Raw genomic sequence first — 21,393 nt, 5'->3', positions numbered from 1 at the left:
CCAGAGTATTTTCAGGGTCTTCCTCTTGTCTTCTCTTTCTGTCTGAGAAAGAACATTTGAGTACTGTTATGATATTTCAAAAAGAACCTTACTACCACAAAGTGTTCGTAGGACCAGTCTTAGGCGAAACTGTGGTTTGTCCTTCTCTCTCTGTTACTCCTTCCAAAGCATCTCTTTTTCTAAATCTGCTCTTACCATCCTTGGTTCTTTGCATCCAGGACCTTCCAGGTCTCATCTGACAGTGGCTATACCTTGCTGACTAAGCTGCTAATTAGCTTGTGAGCCGTGAAACCTTTCCTATGGTATGAACTCTTCTAGCAGTATTTGAACTTTAAACAAAACTGTCGTGAACTGATTAGTGCTCTGCTGATTAATATGAGGGATTGTAAAGCAGAGTATAGTATGAAGCTTGCCTTTAGGGAGCTTCTTTTCAGCTTTGGAGCTAGTAAGACTTACAAGAAACACTTGGCGACTCCTCTAAGAGTCTGTAATCAACAACTGTATTTGTCCAGAGCCAGCTCTGGGTCTTGAGTGGCACCTGTCCCTAGGATACACAGCTTCCAGGTCCCTGGGGTCAGGACGACTCCTCCACACTGTGGCAGTGTATGGCCTGTTCTTAATTGCTGCTAATTGGATGATGACCCCTGTCCCCGTTTCCCCAAAGCATCACTAGGCCAGAGTGATGTGTTACAGATGAGTGAAAGAGGAGTCCCTGCTTCCCTCAGAGATAAAGGGAGCTGAGCTGCAGTGTTGCATTGGGCTTCTCAGCCTCCCAGATCTCCTCCCACTTCCAGAATCCAGACATAACTCTGCATGTTCCCCTTACCGGGAGAAAACCAACTGTCAGAGTGGAGACACATTACCCCCTCCACCTTCTTCACCTGAGATGGATCCTGGCTTTTCCTTGTCCTCCTCTACAGTGCCCGGTAGACAAGTGCTACGTTGAATACAGACCTTGTTAAGACTTGTCCTGTAGCTTGGTATTACAGATGTGCTATTAGTGCAATAAGGTGAAGACTGTCTGCCCAGAGAAATACGTAATTTATATAAGAAAATACATTTCATAAATTAAAAAAAAATTACTATTTGTAACTGCATGAAAAATATTAAATACTTAGGAATAAATCTGTTGAAAAGTGTGCAAGACCTTGACACTGAAAACTATAAAACTTATCTGGAGAAAAATTAAAGACGACCTCAGTAAATGGACAGATATTCCGTGTTCATAAATTGGAAGACTCAATATTGTTATCAGTTTTTCTAAATTAGTCTATAGATTCAGTGCAATCCAATTAAAATTCCAGCAAGCCATGTGTGTAGTATGTGTGTGTGTGATTGTGTGTTAATTGACAAGGTGATAGCAAAATTTATGTGATGATTAAAGGACCTAGAATATCCAAGAAAAAAAAAAAACAACAACTGTATTTGGTTGTGCAGATATTAATAAAACTAGAGCATAAAGAAAAGTATTTGTAGAAGTGGAACTTCAAGTGGACCTTGACCGATAGGTAGTATCTAAATCATCAGAGAGGAAGGATAAGAAAAATGTAACATTTTAAGAAAAACATGAATAAAAATGTTCAAAGGTATTTAGTACAAGGTGTGTTAAAGTCCTTATAGAGGATACTGCTCATGTTTATTTTCCCGATTATAAAAGGCAAAAATGCCTTCTGTTCAAGAATTCATCAGGCTTTCATCCATTTAAGCCATATCTTGAGATCCTGAGTGTTAGGACTTATACACTGAATTTACTTCTCATCACACCTTGAAGTACTCTTTCTGTCTCAGTATTTAAAAGTAATCTCAAAGAAGTTTTCTGTCAGAGGTGCTTTTAAGGATTCATTTAGCAATATTGATTACTTTAATTGAGGTTTATTGAAAGTGCTCAGTATAGCTCTCTTGTGGTTCATGTTCTATAAATATATCATCATCTTATTGATATATAGTAGTGTTTTCATTTCATTGCAGTCAGCCTAACACCTTGTAGAAACCTTACATTCACACCAGACTGTAAAGAGGAAACATTCTTTTCCTCTGGTCTTCCACAGAACTTAAACTACGGAACTGAGTAAGAATTATTTTCAAGTATGTTATTAGTAGTATAAGCCTGTTTCATTTGAAGGCTCCCTGTGGAAAATCCAGAAAAAAGAATGAACATAGCTAAGAACCCAGAAAACATCAAGGTGCATGCACAAAAAAATAATGAGATAATTGAAATTAAGTGATTTTGAGGTAGGACAAATAACCTATAACTAACCTTCTTGTGAAGTTATTGATATAAACAGTTTCCATTTTAGTGGTTGGGTTTTAGGTTAGGTCCAGGAGTTGTTAAAGCCTATGAAAAAGCACTAGGTTTACTTTTTGGACTTTCCTTGTTTAGGTAGAGATAGTGACATTTTAGGGTAATTCAGGGTGTGCATCTTTTTAAACAGAGGGGTCCCTCCAATGACCCCTTGCCAGCTAATGCTATAACAGTGCTTCATGAGTAAGACTGCACACGTGGTCCTTTAGATGCCCTCGCTGCTATAAAAGAAAGAGAGAGAGAATATAAATCATCCTTTTGAGATATCATAGATTGCCCCTTCCACACACCTATGTGCATTACCCTTTCAGTAGTGCTAGGTTAAAGTAACACTTCAAAAAATGAAATCTTTCACCTCTCTTTTATTTCAAAAGAGAAAACATAAAAGAGGCTGGGATTGGCTAGTCGTATATGAAATTCTACTCTATGTGGATCCCCAGGTTATGCATTCCCACTGGGTATACAAGTCTTCATATGGTGCTGCATGTGGTAACTTTTATTTTCTAATAATATAGTTGCTGCTCTGGGAATCATAAGTCTTTCTCTTATTATTGGTGCATTAGAATTTAAGAACAGTCATGGCTAGCTCCATTTATCTAAATTAGGTGATAGAGAAATGGTATTAAAATATTACTATATCTGTTAATAGTTCATGTCCCCCAAACCCGAAAGAACACATTTAACCATGACTGGTGAGTGGCAGGCCTTTCATGAAGTTATCAGTTGTTCATTTTCCATATTTATTTCTTTCCAGTCTACAGAATTCTCCATCTGGGTTTGACTGAATTAAGATCTACTATAGAAGCCTGAAGTTTTCTCAAACTAGTCTCAAAAACTGTTAGAGCCAAATGTACCAAACCATACCATGTTACTTTATGCCTATGAGGATCTGTGTGGTTTTTTTCCCCACTGTCTAGAATGTTTTCTTCCAGGTGAATGCTAATTATAGACACAGGTCTTCTATAAAACGTTCCCTGACCTATTCTCCCCTGATCTTGGGAAAAGTTTGTTATTCCCCATAACTATATATGTACCCACACATGCACACGTATTCTGCTTTTCTATTTACAGTTTTGTTTCTCTCACTAGAATATAATCTCCTAAAACAGAGTTGGATTTTTGATTATCTTGCTATGTCCATTACCTAATAGAGGATATAGCACATAATTAATATATATTTCAGTTAGGATTTGAAGAAGCTGATCCTCTTCTTGTCCCCATTGCAGAAGGAGTGTGATGTGTGTTTATGAGATTAAGTGGTTTAAAAATCTTCATGTGTTTTAATCAGTTGTCTTTTTAGTCTCAGTTTTACTAAAGCTGAAAATAGATGCTAATCATACTAAAAATCACTACATATTTTTTCTAAGAAATTATGAAGTTGTATAGTCAACTGTGAGCAATGAGAGGTAGAATTAAGGGAAATAGTGCTGAACAGTTTGATCCATGAAAAATGAACACTGGGTAAGGTCCATGAATCATGTTAGTCTTTTTGTCCAAAATGATGTAGAGACCTTTCCCTCAGGGCTCCCTTATACCCATCCACCATTGCAACGTGGAGGCAAAGGAGAGATGTCTTACCTTTGCACAGAGCTTTGCTGCTCCGAGTGTGGTCCATAGCGCAGCCACAGCCGCATCACCTGGGAGTTTGTTAGAAGCAAGAATCTTGGGCCTTACCCCAACCTATAGAATTAGAATCTGCATATTTAAACAAGACCATAGCTGGTTTAATTCTGCATTAATGTTTGAGAAACACTAGTAAGAGAGAATCCTTTTATGAAGTTTTAGTCAATTTTGCAGCCTACAGCTTGGCAAGTAACTTGGGGACAAGTTGTGAATATGGAAGGTCGTTTCTTTTCTCAAGCTATGTAATGGAAGCAGTTCTCCCTCCCAGTCACCCATCTGTATGTGTCCTGGAAAGAGAAGGAAATGAACCTTATTAGTAGCTACTATCTTTCTTGGTCTTTTTCCCAAACCAACTTCTATTATATACGTTGGGAAAACAATGAAGTGTAGCAGGAGAGACTAGAATTGAGTCTGGCCTCTGGCACATATTAGCTGTATAAAGTTGGACAGTTTCCTTAGGCTTTTTAACCTCATTTTCCTCTTCTGTAAAATGGAAATTATAATACTTATTGGCAAGGTTGTTTTTATATTAGAGATAAAGATGAGAAATTATTTCCTATAGCTCACTTGGCACATAGTAAGCATTCAGTAAATAAACAGAAACTATGGTTAACATTGCCTTACCCCACTTTCCTCATGGATCCTTGTTGAAAGCAAAGATGTAATCTCTTCTAATGCCAACTTCTAGGTGTTTGCCTTGGGTGCCTTTTGGAAGTGGACACTGAGAATTCTAACTGGTTTGATTTCCTGCTACTTGATTTGAAAACAACAAACTAATGAACATCATGTGCTTCTCTCAAACATACACTTACATATTGGAATAAAATGCCCCTGGAGATACAAAGCAAAAGAAGAAACTCATATTCTTGATATCAATTTCTTCTTCCAATAAAGGAAATGTAGGTTACTTCCCAATAAGATTGTCAAGGAAGGTTAGTGTCAGAATTTACTAGGGAAAGTAGGCATGTCATTAGCTAAGATAGAGAAGGAAATTAGCATTAGAGCAGAAGAATTAAAATCCAGTTGCAGGCCTCTAAATCTAAGAACTGCCATTACATGATATTTCTTTTTGTAATCTGGGTGGAAATTTTGATATTGAAACTTCTATACCGTTATTACACTCCATTACATTATAAGTTAACAATGTTGTCTTAAAAATACTATATAATGGAAAAAAAGTACAGGTTATAAAAGGCAAATTTGCACAGAGAAATTGCACAAAGAAATCTCTTTTATTTTCTTAAAGACCTAACTTGAAAAAATTAAATTAAAAAGCTTATCTTGGAAAATAGAGAAAACTTGTGATAAAAATCTCACACATAAACTTACACATTAAGGTACTTAACCATTGTCAGTCTGCATATTATTTTGTCATAGCAATATGAAAGAAAATTACAGGTGTTTTGTTAAATTAACAATTTTTGGTCACAACTTTATATTAGTATCATTCTTTCTTACAACTAGTGAGTTTTTCACAATTTGATGTTCAAATTCTCACACTGAAGTGAACATTGTCTCATTAAATTTGCCATTTTAACATTCACAGCTGCAGAGAAAAACAAGGACCACTAATTAACTTTATTAACTTCTCCTTTTGGTTACACAAACTTTAAAGATCTAATAGAAAGCATGTACCAACGATGCCCTGAAAAAATTTATCTACTTGTAACTTCATTAACTTTAGCTGGTTTTCTTGGTTTTAAATAAAGTTTATGCAATCATTTTAGAGCTATATATCTTAGCCTAGAAATGAATGCATGATTAAAAAATAAATCAAGCCATTTATCTTTATATTTCTATACAGATAATTTTAAGTAGGTCAAATTTGAAGTAAAGATAAAAGAAGATATAACTAAGAAAATGACTTGAGTCAAGTCTTGACAGAAATGTGAGAGCTACCCATGGGGACAGAAAGATATAAAGACCTTGGTTTGGAACATGGTAGGTTTGAGATGCTTATTAGTTATCCAAGAGGATCAGTCAAGTAGGCAGTTGGATACAGAGTTCTGGAATTCAGGAGTGAGGTCCCTGATAAAGTGTACATTTGCGGTCTACTGCTCATATGTGGTGGTTAAAGCCATGTGTCTAATGGGATCATCCAAGGACTGAGTATGAAAAGGAAGAAGTATTTTCCTGATTGAGCACTGGGGTATATTTAATAATTGAGGAGATAAGGGGGACTCAGCAAAAGAAACCAAGAAGTCACAGAAAGATAGGAAAAAAGCAAGACAGAATGGTGCCCTCTAAGCCAAGTGAAATGTTTCAAAGAGAGTATGATCCACTGTGTCAGATGCTGCTGATTTGTTATGCAAGATGAAGACTTACTAATGTCCATTGGTTTTGGTAACATGGAGAGTTCACCATTGGTTTTGGTAACATGGAGAGTTCAAGAGAAGAGAAATGGAGACAGGGAATACAGATGATTATTTTAAATTTATTTTGTTTTGTTTTTTACTGGAAAAAGAAAGTGAGAAATACGACAGTCACTGGAAGGAAAGAGGGCTATAAGTTGGATTTTTTTAAGCTAAACAAAAAATTTTAGCATGTTTTAATTAAAAAGAATGATTCAGTAGAGAGGAAGAAATTGACAATTATATATATATAGAGAGAGAGAGAGAGGAGAATTTCAGTGTCTTTAAGTAGGTGTTTGTTAGATCTAGAGCACAAAGGGAGAGGTTAGCCTGTTCTAGGAGTGCAGCCTATCCATTCATATTAGTAAGAACAAAGTAGCCCATAAGGACAAAGAGGTATTTAGGTGGGAAGATCTGGTGGTGAGAACTTGTGAATGTTCTCTTCTGATTTTAGCAACTTCTCAGTGAAGATAGAAGCAAGATTATGGTGGGGGAGGTATCCGAGATTTTGAGGAAAAGTGAGAAGTCTGCAAGTCTCAGAGAGTGGGAAAGGAGTGGTCTAGAGAAACATAAAATGGTTGATGGGTAGCATTAAGGGTCCACTTGAAATTGTGTCATTTTTCCCTAGCCACATTGAGCAATATGGGTAAGATGCGGAGAAGACAGAGAGTTGGATTTAATTAGGGTTGTCTGTATGATGTCTCAGGAGGAGCAAGGGGGTCAAGGGGAATGTATTAAAGGACTACAGTGATAAACGAGAATTGAACCTGGGTTGGAGAATGAGGGTCTGGGAGTGGGGTGAGGACTGTGAAATCTGGGTGGGATCAGAAGACGGAAGATCTCAGCAGGAGTGAAGGGTTTTGAGTCGGTATTAGAGATGTGAGGAATCCCATTGTCTGTTGTCTGTTTAGAAGTATCTAATGTCACGTTCTTCTACAATACTCTCAGGTGCCATGATGCTCCGTTAAAAGTGTCTTATTTTAAATATTACCCTCATTTAGTGCCAACATGGCTGCCAAATGCATGTATTACTACCAATGTCCACTAATCGGTCAATTCTCTGAACAACTGGCAAAATGCAAGTGGTGATGTTGCAGCTGCTCCTATGTTTCGAATTGCCTCAGGAGAGGAAAACAACCTAAAAATATTCCATGAGTTAATGACAGAATAAATACTTGTTTACAGTGTGTAATTATGAATCCATATCATTGATACTACCAGACTGATGCTTGAGTTTACTTTATTTATTTATTTATTTATTTATTTATTTATTTATGGCTGTGTTGGGTCTTCGTTTCTGTGCGAGCGCTTTCTCCAGTTGCAGCAAGCGGGGGCCACTCTTCATCGCGGTGCGCGGGCCTCTCACTATCGCGGCCTCTCTTGTTGCGGAGCACAGGCTCCAGACGCGCAGGCTCAGTAGTTGTGGCTCACGGGCCTAGTTGCTCCGCGGCATGTGGGATCTTCCCAGGCCAGGGCTCGAACCCGTGTCCCCTGCATTGGCAGGCAGATTCTCAACCACTGCGCCACCAGGGAAGCCCTGAGTTTACTTTTGTATTGCTAGAAGCACTTCATTCTTTATAATAATTACAGTGGGGAAGAATTTGTGCGTATATGAATGGATCCCATACTTGGATTTCCACTTGGCTGGTGGAACTCTGATCTCCTGCCTGCCAGTCTTTTCCTTCAGGGATATTTGGGCTCTGCTTCTCGTACTCTCCTTTGGCTAGAAAGCACATCTACCTGACAGATTTTGTTTGGAGAAGTACTGTTCTCATGCCTGAAGCTAACTGTAAGTGGCCCCAGGCTACTGAGTCCATATTCTTCCTTTAGAAGCCTGGGGCACCTTCAGTTAGATCACATTTATTTCTAAGACTTTTAAGATCGTGACATGGAATATTATGGTGTTTAGGATAATAAACAAAATAAAAAGAAACAGTATTATGAGAAATGTAGTCCATCATTTTTTTTTAAGGGTGACTTATCTCTCTGAAAGCAGACCAGTTGGATTTTGAGCTAAAATTTTAATACAGGCTGCTTAGTCAGATATCTTGATTTGTCTTCCATATAGAATTGTGACTGTGTAGTGGAACAAGCCAGAATCTTGTGATGTTCACAGTGCAAGATTTTGGCTATAGCAGGAAGCAATACAATTTTAACAGTATGCAATTCCTGGATTTTTGCTAATGTCAAACTTGTTTGCTGAGCTGGGATGTTGTCCTGTAGGGGAGTACATACATTTGAATGACTAAAGAAAGATAGTTACACTTAAAATTTTACATCAAACTATAGACCTTTGTATATGGTACTTATATTCATGGCAGAACCAGGTATTACAAGTTTCACAAAATATACCATCAACTGATGCCTGAAATTATTTTGTCAAATCAACAGTTTAATTTCTTTACACTGTTTGTGGATCAGACCTTCAGAGGTGTTCATCTGTTGTGTAGAAGCACAACTCTTTTGTCATGAAGATACACAGAGGCCCCGAAATTTTGATTTTTGTTATCACATATTCTGGGTGCTTTTTGTATCTTCAATGAAATGTATATAAAAGACCCATAGCCTGTAGACTCTTTGAAACTTGCTTAAAAGTGAAACCAAACAAACATATTTTCATAGAATTAAACTTTCCCATTATAAATATAGTATACATGAAACTATCCTTTTATGTAAAGGAACATTTAAAACACTCTTAATACATATTTTTACAAAAAACACATGAGACAAAATGATTTTCCAAAGCTGCCGTGGCTAGTTACCACCAAGGCCAGAACTAGCACACAAGATTCCTAACTTATTGTTTAGTGTGCTTCCCCCAGCACACACTTACAGAAAGTTATTCTTGAGCTCAGAATCATTTAGTGTCTCCCCTCTCTGATAAATTTTCCTTTTAGAAAAGTGTATTATTAAACCTCCAGTCTTCAAACGCTCTACTAACTTAAGTAAGAAGCATGTTGAACATAGTATAAAGGATATTACCTTAGTCTGCAAAGGTTGAATTTCAGCACATGTAAAAGCATATTATGTGCCTTATAATACATTTTTCATAATAGAGACCATCAGTCAAGGTGTAAAAAGGCATGTTAGAGCAACGAGAGACATTAAAGCAAATAACTTGGTAACTCCGATATAAATGGATGGATGTCGTCACTTCAAGTGAGCTAATGTGAAATATCAAGATACTTACCTTCATTCTTTGGTTTGTTTAAATTTTTTTTTTCTAAAAGGAAGATGCTTGTAGTGAAGGAAGCTGACACAGGCAGCAGAAGTGGTTAGTTTCAAAGCTGTTTTAAACCATTTTAGTGACTCATTTAGAGTTTATATTTAAACATTAAATCTAATTTTCCAATTAATTTCACGAAAGAGATGCTTTTTATACTGATTGCCCAAGTGTGCTCCCTGTTTGTGTCAAGAATATCTAATACGGTAGTGCTAACAAGCAGTGCCCTTAAAATTAATACTTGCTGCTAAACTTCACACTGTTTTAGAGCCTCTACAGATCCTGAAGAGTTAAAGGTGCACTACTCAAAATCATTTTAACTTAACATGGAAATGATCAGCAGGTCCATGTAGTTCACAATGGACATTTGAAAGATAATTTTGTTTTCTTTGGGTTTATTATCAGTAACTATTTTATTATTAACCTGCAGTTTTCTTTTCATATTTACCTGAATATTTGCCACTTTGTGTGCTCTTCATTTCTTCCTAAATATGTTTCCACCAGATATGAGCTTTCTTTGGCTGAAGAACTTCCTTTACTATTTCTTGTAGTGTGGGTCTGCACACTTTGAGTGATGTTTCCTTTAGTTTTTGTGTATTTGAAAATGTTTGTATTTCACCTTCAATCTTGAAGGATATTTTTCCCAGATAGAAAATTCTCAGTGGGACAGCTATTTTTTTTTTCTTTCCACAGCCTTTCATTTTTAGCCTCCATTTTTTTCTGATGAGAATTTGGCTATCATTTGTAACATGCTCTTATGCATAATGTGTCGTTTTTCTTTGGCTTCTTTCAAGATTTTCTCATATTTGAGGATTCAAAATTTTGACTATGATTTGAATTTTTAAAAAGTCTTCTTACAGTTTTCTGAGCTACTTGAACCTGTAAATTTGTGTCTCTTACCAAATATGGGAAATTTTTGGCCATTATTTTAATATTTTAAAATATTTTTTTTGTCCCATTCTTTCTTCTCCTCCTATGAATCTAAGGATACATATGTTATACCTTTAATGTTATCCCATAGGTCAAAGAGGCTCAATTTATTTCTTTTAATCTTTTTGTCTTATGACTTCAAATTGGATAATTTCTGTCAATCTCTCTTCAAGTTTACTATTTTTTGGTCTGTTATTTCTAATCTGCTATAAAGTGCAGCCAGTGAATTTTTTTTTCAGATATTGAATTTTTCATTTCTAGAATTTATTTCTTTTTGTTTCCATTCCTATGCTGAGGTTTATTATCTGTTCATTTATTATTATTGTTTTTCTTTATGTTCTTGAACATAATTATAATATCCGCTTTAAAATAATTGTCAGTCAGTTTCATCATAGGGGCTGTCTTGTGGTGATTCTCATTGATTTCTTTTATTCTTGACCATGGATGATATTTTCTTTTTTCTTCATTCATCAGTTCTATCCTGGACATTAGTCTGCTCTCTGTTACGTTCTTCTGAAAAGTGTTTACTTTTGTTTTAACAGGTGGTTAAACCTGCTGAAATTTCAAAATGTAATACATGTTCAAAAACAGATGTGTTCAAACTCTGTCTTGTCTACAGTGGGAAGCAGCTGAAATTTCTCTTTAGTCTTTTCAGCTTTAAGCAGGCTGCATGGACTCTGCCGAGACATAGGTAGTTCAGGAATCAGCCAGATATTTGGGCAAAATTTGAAGCTTCCTTCTGCGACTCTGTCCTTCTGTGACTTTTTCTAGATGGGAAAGATAAAAAGAGACCTTTACAGCTGGGATCTAGCCTGAAACTAGTAGGTAGGACTTTGTGTTGCTAGGAGTTAGCCAAGCGTTCACAATAGGCTGTGGTATTCTACTATAGAACATAAAATAAAACAAAACTCAGAATATAAACATCAAGCAGGGCATTCTGTGACCATGATGAAGCAAGATGAAAATAAGATCACTCTGTAATCATGTCCAAAAACAGACAAAAGCAAGAAAATTATCCAGTCCACAAAAATGACTAAACTTCACCTCTGTGGCTAAGAGACTGCTGCTTCTTTAGCAGTCTCTACATAAGAAACAATAAGAATTCTCTCCACTTCCTAACAACGTAGAATCTAGAGCAAAACTCTGCTTTCTTGAACTGTCCCCAAGAGAACATAACACAAGCCCAAATTCTAGAATATATGAGATTCCCCATGGTTTCCCATGATGTGTGTTCTTCTCATTTCTGAGCCAATAAACCCAGTTTTGTTCACCAGGTGCTCTCCTAGTAATCCTTGGTTGAAGGGAAATGACACAGAATTTCCTCCTTTACTTCCCAGTATCTGTAGTAACCCCTAAATTTGACCTCTTATTTTTCAAGCCATAACACAAGAGAAATGTCCAACTTTTTAGCTGGTGCTATGTGTGTCTGCCCTGGGGCAGAACACAGTAAAAATCCTGGGAAACTCACCTAGTATTATTCTCTTTTTCTATTTTCTGACTACTTTTGGTTTCTTCCCAGTGCCTTCACAAAGTCGTTTATTATAGTTTGTCCAGAGTTTATAATTGTAATCTCCAGGAGGTTATTCTGATACGAATTACTTCTTCTTTATCAAAAGTAGAAATTCTTTTTTGTGGTTGTTAGAAAATATCACTTTGTATCAGTAATCTCTTCCTACATTGGACAATCTTTTATGATGTCACAACTTAATAGTGCCCATCATACTGCATTGAAGTGGGTAGGCATTGAGTTGCTAAGTGAATAAACTAATCGAAATTCTGAAATTTTGAGAAGGGCAATAGGTCATGTAGTGTGAGATTTGCTGAATTTTCACATTCTTATGTTGGATAGGAATCAAAAGACTTGTCCAGCAATATGAGTCCAAGAGTTTGTCCATTTCCAGATCTAATTTTAGAAATAATATAAAATTATCATGCGCGGAGATCATTATAATAAGTATATTGATCTGATCCACAAATATGTTGCTAGAAAATAACATTGAAAAGATTTGTAGCCAGTGCTTTTGGGAAGATAACTTGTCACTGGAACAACAATGATACCTTGAAATTGAACTTGATGTAAGCATTAATTTTCTCAAAAATTTTCCAAAGCTTTATACTTAACTGTTATGTATTAGGGAATAAGTCATTGTCTTACTTCTTATGGGAATCAAGCACATTCTTTTTCTCTATCATTTAAAGTCCAATGTATTTCTCCAGTGGGATAGATTTGTCTGGGTTCTGTCTACAGAGACAAATCTTTAACATTACTTACTTTTAGAATCTCTCCTAGTGTAACTTGTAACATACATCATTATTCATATAGACAAGGCATGAGATTTAGAAATACTTCTATGTCTCTGGCCATTGGATTATATTGATGTGTTGTTAAATTTAAAGGATTTTTTTTTTATGATATCTGTCTTATGTCAGTGTAGAAAATTTTATAACTTTTTTTCAAAAGTGTGAATATTGCCTTTGGTAAGGGCCAAAATTTAATACTTCACCTGCCCTGCAATGTCAAACCCCCATCCCCAGTACTCTCACAGTCCCCTTAGCCTGCTCTCTATTTTTTTCCAAAGGACATATTCCCTTCTACCATACTACATATTTATAATGTATTCACTTACATATATTGTCTGTTATGTTTATGTGTATTGTCTGACTCCTCCTTCTAGAATGTAAGGTTCACACGGGTAGGGATATCTGCTTATCTGGTTCACTAGTTATCTTGTGAGACTAGAACAGTATTGGGCAGGTAAAAGTTCTTCTCTCTCTATATATATAGTTCATATATATATATGTATTAAATGAATGAATGAAAGGAAATTGTTTATATAAACTACATTATCCTGGATTGTTAATAAGGCTCCTTTACTTCTTTATTTGGAAACGGTAGTGGGAAGTGTCCCATTCCCCTTCCTCTCTCTTTTCCATTTAAAATATCTGCTGTAGTCATCTACATAAAACACAGCCCACATCTTTTTAAATGTTTCCTCAAAAATTATTAACATCTCCCCATGCTGTAAAATGAAATCCAAATTCCCTAGCTGGCGTTTGAGGTCCTCTGCAGTCTGTGCTTATTCTGCCAACAACTTCATCAACTAGCATTCCCCTTCTGCTTCAGCTCTTCTGATGTGATCTTTGGGCTTGCTTTCTCATCGCCTCATTTAAATGTCCTGTGCTGTGGCCTATCCTGATTACCTCATTTAAACCACATTCTCCGGCCTCCTTACTCAGCTTTATTTTTCTCCATTGCACGTATCACCTTCCAATATACTGTATAATTTACCTATTTATTATATATTTTTTCTGTTTCCACCCTAGAATATAAACTCCTTGAGAGTTAAGGCTTGTGCCTATTGTGTCCTCTGTAATAACACCATGGTTTAGCATAGTGCCCTACCTCCACAGCTTGGGCACCTTTTTCCCTTCACTTAGGTTTCCCTTCCCTGAAATTCATGTTTCTAGTTTTAGCCATCTGCCAAGGCCATGCTTAAATGCCAACTCTTCTGAAAAACTCCCCTGCTCTCCTGAGCTCAGGTGAAGACAACCTCTTCTCTGAACATTGGTAGCATTTAATCGGAAATCACTTTTATATCATTAAAAAATGGTTTATTGCTTGTATTTTGGTTATTTATGTGCATGTCTTATCTCTTCTATAACTGTTCCTTAGGAACAGGTTTCATCACTAATTCATCTGTACAAACTCAGTAGTACCTAGTTCTGTGTACATAGTAAATGCTTGATAAATACGTGTTGAGTAAATAGCCACATGAATTTCCGTATTACAGCACTTTCTACCCAAATATAGAAACAAGGTTTTGAATTGTGCAAAACCCCTGTGAAAAGGAATTTTGCTTTTGAGCTTGATTATTTGGGAGGGAAATCCAATTATGTCTTAAACTCAATGGACTGAAAATATCCAATAAGAAAAAATGTATTTGATATATTTGATTTCATAATCAGGGCCTAGAATAAGTTCTATCATTGGCTTTTTCACTTCACAGTAATTTCCTTCTTTCAAAGCATTTGTGTTTTGCCAACTGTTTATTCATAAACTAATGCCCTGTCAAGTTACCTGAAATAGTTCATAATAGAATTAAGAAAAATATAATTAAAGACACAAAGAAGATGGGATTAATATCAAGCAGTATATGTTTGGATTTACTGTCATTTGAGTGCTTTACTCTTCCATAAATGTCTTGACATTAATCTATTACTTTGTATTTAATAAGACTGGGAGGAACGCTAGGGCAGGGCCATAAAAAATCATGGTACTGAAAGCAAATTTGAGGAGGGTCTTATCCTTCTTTCTTTATTCTGGAAATCCAAACAAAAGCATCTATCACTGGATTATATTTGATTTCAAAGCTTTTTCTTATAGTTATTTGCCTTACATCTGTTGTCAACTAACAAAAAAGACTCCTCCCCACCTTTTTATATGAAAGTTCCATATTTCAAAAGTCCAATATTCCTCACCCCTCACTATGACCTTAAGGAGGGATGATTTTCATACTTGTGTTTAGGGAAGTATTTCCTCCTCCTTCTCCTCCCTTCCCTCCCCTCTCTCCCTCTCCTGCCCCCCCTGCTCCTCCTCCTCCTCTCCTCCTTCTCCTCCTCCTCTTCTTCTCCTCCTCCTCCTCCCCCTCCCCTCCCCCTTCCCCTTCTCTTCCTGCTCCTCCTCCTTAACCTTCTTCTTCTTCTTCTCCTTCTCCTCCTCCTCCTCCTCCTCCTCCTCCTTTTCCTCCTCCTTCTTCCTCTCTTCCTTCTTCCTCTCCTTCTTCCTCCCCTCCTTCTTCTTCTTCTTCTTCTGGAGGAGGAGGAAGGGGGAGGAGGCAACAGAGAAGGAGGGGGAGGAGGCAACAGAGAAGGAGGAGGTAAATCCTCCTAAACCCTCAAGTAAAAGTATTTTCAAAGTAATCAAAACTGGGGCTCACTCACGGAAAACAAATAACTAGTATATTCTACTTCTTGAAGCTAGTTAAAAGCTGATGTTAAAAGGAATTATAACTCTGATGGAATGATGCTCAAAGCCTTAAATGAATGTGTCTCAGAGAAATGATTGATACTGAGCACATATAGCACCATGAAATTCTAAAGTGTGTCAGTTAAGTAGCCATATGGTGGTACACAGTAAAATGTACTCCCCAAACTTTGTATGTAAAAACTTATAGTTTTGGCTTACAACAGGAGTCTATTTCCTTTCCACCTGTTCCCATGTTGCTGAGAGCCTTTGGCAGGGAATCAGGCCCTGTGCTAACTTCCAGTGACACATATTCATACTAGCTTCCTTCAACTCTGTGCCCAGCCTAGTTCAGCCACCGCAGATGCAGCTATGCTTAGAGCAGACCAAACCTACTAATGAGATCAAAGTTGGTATGATGGGGAGATACTCTGCCAGGTGGAGCAGTTCCTAGGATTGCAGACTCCTTGAGGACCAGTATTAGAATATTTTACAAACACAAAACTAGATATCCCTAAACTGTCCTTTTTTTTGAGAATGTTTTTTCTCTGGTTTAGTGCTCTATTCCTACTACTGCCTTGTTAATGTACTCAGTTTCTAAGGATTTTTATCATGTCATCTGATTCCTATAATGTTTGGCATACCGTGGTATTCAATAAATATTTATTGGGTGTAGGAATAAAAATGAATAAATCATTCAAATGATTGATTTTCTATCTGACCAGTTCTTCTACTACTTTAGATCCAAACTCAATAGCTGGTAGTAAAATGATAGTATTTTAAGATTTAGCCCATGCCTTAGTCCCCTAAGGGACTATATTCACTATATGAATTCACTATATGAATTCTCATTATTGAATCCTTTTAGAGAAAAGTCAGTAGTACCAGGTCAAGAATAGTAAGGTAGCTTTTTTGCATTCTTACCACTTTGCAGGTGGTACAAGCCATGTACAAGCCATGAGAATTCTTTTGAAAATTAGGAAAACTGCTCATTTAAGAACAATGAACATTATCATCAACCTGGTGCTGACATGGCTGGCTGTGAGACCTATGTGCACTTGGTATATTTTCTCTAATCTGTCATTTGGACTCCCATTTTTACATTTGGAAGGCCTAAGAAATTGATTAGTGGTCCTTAAACCAAATGACCAAACAGTGGCAAAATAAAACACAATGATATATGGGTCTTATTTTGTTTTTTTATTGTAATCAGGAAAAATTAGGTTGTCCCATGCCAGATTATAGTTTATCTAATTGCATCTTCTCTTTCATTTCTTAGTGAAAGTGAAGAGAATTGGGGGTGGGTCGGGGAGGGGCAGAGAATTATTGTGGCTTATATAAAGCCAGAAAATCCTCAGACTAAATCAAAACCAAATATCTATATAGAACATTAAAACCTGTACTTTGGAACAATGTGCTTTAAAAACAAATTGAGGTGCTAGTAGCATAGAAGAAAATCCAAATGCAAATGAGGAAAAGACAGCTATAAAATGTAGGTTGGTTGGCTGCAGTTCTGCCCATGAAGCACTAGCTGGCATTAGTATGAAATTTAAATTCACTTCTATGCTGATGATTGCCTCTTTGTAACTCATTAAACATTCTTTGGCACCAAATTTTAGACTGAGTAAAGCCACAGAGCATGATCCAGGCAGAAATTAACCTCATGGTCTATATGCTCCTGTAACTGAGCAGCTAAGAAATTGATATTCTGTCGTGGAAGAAGATTCTCAGAAAGGGTGGAGCTTGGGGGAGGGAGCTTAGAGTTTGATTCTCACAGCTGGATGTGAAGCCAATAGCACTATGTGACTTGACTGCATTAGAATTACTCCTCTTTGGGGTTGTATGCTAATCTTTTGAGCTTCATCATTTCAGTTTCTGCTTGAGAGCTGGCTCTTCAAAAGCTTTAAGTGACAATGACAGTCTACAAAATTGCTCTTTGAGAACAATTAAACAAAGTCAGGAGGCATGTAATATTTTTAGCAGTGGGTAAGAGGGATCATTTAACTATGACAGAAAGAAGCTCATAGTCTTTAAAATTGTTTCGACAGATCTGATTGTTATGTGACAGTTTGGGGATGACAGTTCGTTTCTACAGGCTAGCTGAGACCAGATGGTATGTGGAGGAAACATTGCCGATGTAATGGATGTGAATTTAGGAGCTACAGGAAATTACTTCTGAAAAGAAAGTATTTTCTGTCTGTTCGACAGGTCACTGCAGAAGATATCCATTGAAAATTATGTTAATGACAGCATTATGGACTAATAATGTAGGATAGGGAGAGTAAAACAATATTCAAAAGAAGACAGAAGCCTAGAATATCAACTTTCAGGGTATCAAAGTAATGTTGGTAGTCACTTCTTGAAATAAGGGAGTTAGAAAGTAGTCATTAATAATGAAACTAGGGGGCTTCCCTGGTGGCGCAGTGGTTGAGAATCTGCCTGCCAATGCAGGGGACACGGGTTCGAGCCCTGATCTGGGAAGATCCCACATGCCGCGGAGCAACTAGGCCCGTGAGCCACAACTACTGAGCCTGCGCGTCTGGAGCCTGTGCTACGCAACAAGAGAGGCCGCGATAATGAGAGGCCCGCGCACCGCGATGAAGAGCGGCCCCCGCTTGCCGCAAGTAGAGAAAGCCCTCGCACAGAAACGAAGACCCAACACAGCCATAAAAAAATAAATAAGTAAATAAAAAAAATAATAATAATAATGAAACTAGGATAGACAGTAGGAGATATCATCAGTTAAATGGACATCTTGTTCTTATTACCGTCGTTCTGATTGATTATGATTAGCTACTAATTCTGAGCCTTGATTCATTAACTGTTAAGTATACAGGATTTAGAAGCAGAATATTGAATGAGACACAAGTTACCAAATCCTTTGGAAAGACAGTTTCTTTATATCAAGGTCAGCTATATTTTAATTAATAAGAAACACACACCTTGACTACTGTGATATGTGGAGAATGTGTCACATAGGTTTCCAAATTTGTGGTTCAGAACAGGGAGAGTGGGGAATTGGGAACAGAAGACTGGCCTCATCTGGAAAGCCCAACAATTAGTCCTCTCCTCTCACCTTTCATCACTGGATCTTTTCACTAGCACTCTGGGGAATGCATAGGCTTTGCTATCAAACAGGGAGAGGTTCAAACTGAGCTCCAGCACTCAGCAGCCATGGGAATTTTGGAATGGTCTTTACTTGAGCCTCATTGTACTTATATGCAAAACGGGACTGAAATAACAAACTAATCAGGTTGTTATGCAGCATGCATGAGAAAAAAAGAGCATGGGGTAAAGCTCTGGAGTCAGAGAGTCTGGGTTTTAATCTTGGCTCAACTGCGTACAAGTTGGTTGACTTTGTGCCTTTTTCCCTCCTGGGTAAAATGTGGACAATATAAGTATCTTACTCCTGAGTAGTAGTGATGATTAAATATGTTACTGTATGTTAAGTGGCAGAGTAGTCCTGGTACATAGTAAGCTATATTAGTTCTAATTATCAGTATGAAAAGTGCTTGGGAGAATGCGTAGCAAGTTGTAAGTTCTCAATAAATAGAAGCTACTATTATTACAGTTGTTTTTACTATTAGTTTCTATCCAGAAGAACTATGCCTATATCACTAAATTGTTTTAAAGTTTTAAAACCAGGTCACATCCAAGTTTTAAAAAGTACAGGCATGAGCATTCTCTCCTTGCAAAATGCACAGACATATAAACCATTATTTAAAATAAGAAATTTTATCCATTAAGCATAATTCATAATGCAAGAGTTTTTTTTTCTCTTTGCTTCATAAAATTAGACTCATGCAAAATTCCTAGCAGTCATAATTTCATACAAATCACAATGAAGAAAAAATACTAAATTAATGGGAACACTATCTATGATAGGTGGAACCAATAAGTAATAAAGAAACTAATGCCGTGTTTTAATATTTAAACATCTTAATTCATATTCTGGAAGATGAATCAGCCAGATTAACAAGAGAACTTGCAAATGACACTAAATATGAGATGCCTGGCAAATGCCAATAAAAACAAGAATTAGCCTGTGAGCTAGGAATAAAACGAGGAGGTAAGACAATAAAATCCAAGTGGGATTTAAAATAAAGATATTAAACAAGGATGTGACTGCTATTCAAATAAGAGAAAAATTGATAGTGGCTAACAATATTTCTCCTTTAAAAAATTGGCATGGGAGATAATTTGACTCATTTGTAAAGAAATTTCCATAACAAATATGGGATATCAGTAGATTTTATGACTTTTTGAAAGCACAGCTTGATTATTGTTTGTTCCCAGTCATGTTAAAATATATACATATATACAAAAAGTTTGGCAATTTAAAAGAAAAAAAAATAAGAACATTAGTTTTGGTGTTTCCTTCTTTCCTTTTTTTTTCATAGATTTATTTATTTTATTTATTTATTTATTTTTGGCTGTGTTGGGTCCTCGCTGCGCATGGGCTTTCTCTATTTGTGGCAAGTGGGGGCTATTCTTCATTGCGGTGCGCGGGTTTCTCATCATGGTGGTTTCTCTTGTTGTGGAGCACAGGCTCTAGGTGCACAGGCTTCATTAGTTGTGGCAGGCGGGCTCAGTAGTTGTGATGCACAGGCTTAGTTGCTCCGCAGCATGTGGGATGTTCCTGGACCAGGGCTCGAACCTGTGTCCCCTGCATTGGCAGGCTGATCCTTAACCACTGCGCCACCAGGGAAGTCCTGCTTCTTTCTTTATGTAAAATAAATTTCTAATATTCGAAGTTAAAGAATGACCATTATCTTAAAAACAAAAAACAAAAAAAAACAACATAAAACCACTTGCACACAAAAAGTAGATAGGTAAGAAAGATTGTGTAATCATAGAGGAAGGTGAAGGCTTCAGAATTGCAGAGACTTTTCAGATGGAAGCAAAAAAGCATTTGAATGGCCAGAAAATTCTTCCCAGAAATGGTTCACTGGAATGGAACTGTTCAGTGTGGAGATAAAATTGGGAAGGCAGATATCCCTCCCATTGTCTTTAAGAGGCTGATGTGTCTTTTGAAAGTTGAAGTCAAATCATTCACCTATGTTTTAAAAGTCTTTTGGTGGGTGGCCATACCCATACATATGTGCCAGAAATAGTTATTCATTTGTTTGTTTGTTCATTTGTTCATTCACCACACATGTATTACTATGTGACAGGTATTGTGTTAGGATGTATCATTGTGTTAGAGACACGAAGATAAATAATACACAGACCTGTCTTCAAGAAAGTTACAATCTAGGTGGGAAGATAGACATGCAAAAATAAACAAAAGATTGTACCTTATAACTGGAGTAGTAGAAGTACAAGATGTACTGTAGGCATAGAAGAGAGAATAATTAACCCTTTCTAGGAGTATCAGACAAGACATCAAAGGAGGTGCTATTTGCTCTGGATCTTGAAGAATGACAAAAGTTCTTTTTCAGAGGTTTTGCATTTATATTGTAGAATTCATCATATCATTTAGCCAAATCATTTAGTGTTTGTGTAGTGCATTACAGATTGCAAAGCACCTTCAGATGCTTTATCACACATAAGGTACATTTTTTAACATGGTAATGCTCCTTTTTGCGTTTTGGTTTCAGCTTATCAATTTTATCTTTCTTTACAGGTACTAGATCTATATTTTAGACCTACTTCTCTACAGTGTTCTAGTAAAGGGGATGTTCCAGGTACTATTACTGCATAACAAATCATCCCAAAACACAGTGATTTAAAATAACATTAGTCATTTATTATTTCTCATGATTTCTGTGGGTCAAGACTTTGAGAAGGACTTAGTTGGGCAATTCAGACTTGGGGTGGCTCATGCAGTTGCAGCCACATGGTGACTGGAGCTAGAGTATCAGGGAGTTGGCACAGCTGGGAGCTGGTTGGGCATCTCTGTGCCTGTGTGTAATCTTCGGGCTTCTGCATGTGGTTAAGCCATATGGGCTAGTTTGGGCTTCCTCATAGCAAGGCCGCCTGAGGATAGTTAGGTTATTCG

General features: G+C 36.9%; 1 protein-coding gene across 7 annotated transcripts in view; it reads left to right on the top strand.

Annotated features, from left to right (window-relative positions):
• The window catches only part of MAGI2 (membrane associated guanylate kinase, WW and PDZ domain containing 2), a 1,336,469-nt gene that overhangs the window by 592,053 nt on the left and 723,023 nt on the right, over window positions 1–21,393 (top strand). The window lies entirely within an intron of this gene.

This window comes from Balaenoptera physalus (assembly GCF_965194825.1).
Source record: "Balaenoptera physalus genome assembly, chromosome: 8".
Taxonomy (NCBI): domain Eukaryota; kingdom Metazoa; phylum Chordata; class Mammalia; order Artiodactyla; family Balaenopteridae; genus Balaenoptera; species Balaenoptera physalus.
This window is presented reverse-complemented; position numbering and strand designations above follow the sequence as displayed.